The sequence below is a fragment of the Acipenser ruthenus genome, chromosome 14 (genome assembly GCF_902713425.1).
Source record: "Acipenser ruthenus chromosome 14, fAciRut3.2 maternal haplotype, whole genome shotgun sequence".
Classification (NCBI taxonomy): domain Eukaryota; kingdom Metazoa; phylum Chordata; class Actinopteri; order Acipenseriformes; family Acipenseridae; genus Acipenser; species Acipenser ruthenus.
In genome coordinates, this window is record NC_081202.1 from 29,552,486 (window position 1) to 29,555,048 (window position 2,563).

Genomic DNA, 2,563 nt, shown 5'->3' on the forward strand with positions numbered 1-2,563 from the left:
CCCGTTAGCTACGATATGGAGTCTTGCATGCCCCGCTAGCTACGATATGTAGTCTTTCCATGCACCTCCGGTTGCTTCATTCCGGAGGTCATGCAATTTTTATATATATATATATATATATATATATATATATATATATATATATATTTGCATGCCCCGGTAGCTAAATGCTTAGTTACGGCTCTGGGCAAAACCAAAGCCCATGGCCAGTATACAATATTTTTCTCTATGCATTCTTTTCTGTTGAGCACTACTGACACCGTTGAAACGGTGAGTCTCAGGTCGCCTGCGGTTACAGTAGTCCAATCATTGCGTCTGAACCTGGTGTGTAATCCCAAGGTAACTGCTCACTTTTAAAACGTTTTAAGACGTTAATTCACATTTTAAGTAATACAGTGTCCCCTTCAGACATGTTAAAGGAGAGATTCGGAAATAACATTCAAAACTATACGCGGGTAAATACCATCCTAACTCCTAACATCCAAAAAAAAACAAATAACAATAATATATATATATATATATATATATATATATATATATATATATATAATTGCATGCCCCTTTAGCTACGATATGGAGTCTTGCATGCCCCGCTAGCTACGATATGTAGTCTTTCCATCCTCCTCCGGTTGCTTCATTCCGGAGGCGCATGCAATTTATATATATATATATATATATATATATATATATATATATATATATATATATATATATATATATATATATATATATATATATTGCATGCCCCGGCAGCTAAATGCTTAGTTACGGCTCTAGGCAAAACCAAAGCCCATGGCCAGTATACAATATTTTTCTCTATGCATTCTTTTCTGTTAAGCACTGCTGACAGCGTTGAAACGGTGAGTCTCAAGTCGCCTGCGGTTACATTAGTCCAATAATTGCGTCTGAACCTGGTGTGTAATCCCAAGGTAACTGCTCACTTTTAACACGTTTTAAGTCGTTAATTCACATTTTAAGTAATACAGTGTCCCCTTCAGACATGTTACAGGAGAGATTTGGAAATAACATTCAAAACTATACGCGAGTAAATACCATCCTAACTCCTAACATCCAAAAAAAAAAAAAAAAGAAAAAAAATAACAATAATATATATATATATATATATATATATATATATATATATATATATATATATATATATATATATATAATTGCATGCCCCGTTAGCTACGATATAGAGTCTTGCATGCCCCGCTAGCTACGATATGGAGTCTTTCCATCCACCTCCGGTTGCTTCATTCGGGAGGTTCATGCAATTTATATATATATATATATATATATATATATATATATATTTGCATGCCCCGGTAGCTAAATGCTTAGTTACGGCTCTGGGCAAAACCAAAGCCCATGGCCAGTATACAATATTTTTCTCTATGCATTCTTTTCTGTTGAGCACTGCTGACAGCGTTGAAACGGTGAGTCTCAGGTCGCCTGCGGTTACATTAGTCCAATCATTGCGTCTGAACCTGCTGTGTAATCCCAAGGTAACTGCTCACTTTTAAAACGTTTTAAGACGTTAATTCACATTTTAAATAATACAGTGTCCCCTTGAGATATGTTAAAGGAGAGATTCGGAAGTAACATTCAAAACTATGCGCGAGTAAATACCATCCTAACTCCTAACATCCCAAAAAAAAAAAAAAGAAAAAAAATAACAGTAATAAATATATATATATATATATATATATATATATATATATATATATATATATATATATATATATATATATATATATATATATATAATTGCATGCCCCGTTAGCTACGATATGGAGTCTTGCATACCCCGCTAGCTACGATATGTAGTCTTTCCATGCACCTCCGGTTGCTTCATTCCGGAGGTGCATGCAATTTATATATATATATATATATATATATATATATATATATATATATATATATATATTTGCATGCCCCGGTAGCTAAATGCTTAGTTACGGCTCTGGGCAAAACCAAAGCCCATGGCCAGTATACAATATTTTTCTCTATGCATTCTTTTCTGTTGAGCACTGCTGACAGCGTTGAAACGGTGAGTCTCAGGTCGCCTGCGGTTACATTAGTCCAATCATTGCGTCTGAACCTGGTGTGTAATCCCAAGGTAACTGCTCACTTTTAACACGTTTTAAGACGTTAATTCACATTTTAAGTAATACAGTGTCCCCTTCAGACATGTTAAAGGAGAGATTCGGAAATAACATTCAAAACTATACGCGAGTAAATACCATCCTAACTCCTAACATCCAAAAAAAAAAAAAAAAGAAAAAAATAACAATAATATATATATATATCTATATATATATATATATATATATATATATATATATATATATATATATATATATATATATATAATTGAATGCCCCGTTAGCTACGATATGGAGTATTGCATGCCCCGCTAGCTACGATATGTAGTCTTTCCATCCTCCTCCGATTGCTTCATTCCGGAGGTGCATGCAATTTATATATATATATATATATATATATATATATATATATATATATATATATATATATATATATATATATATTTGCATGCCCC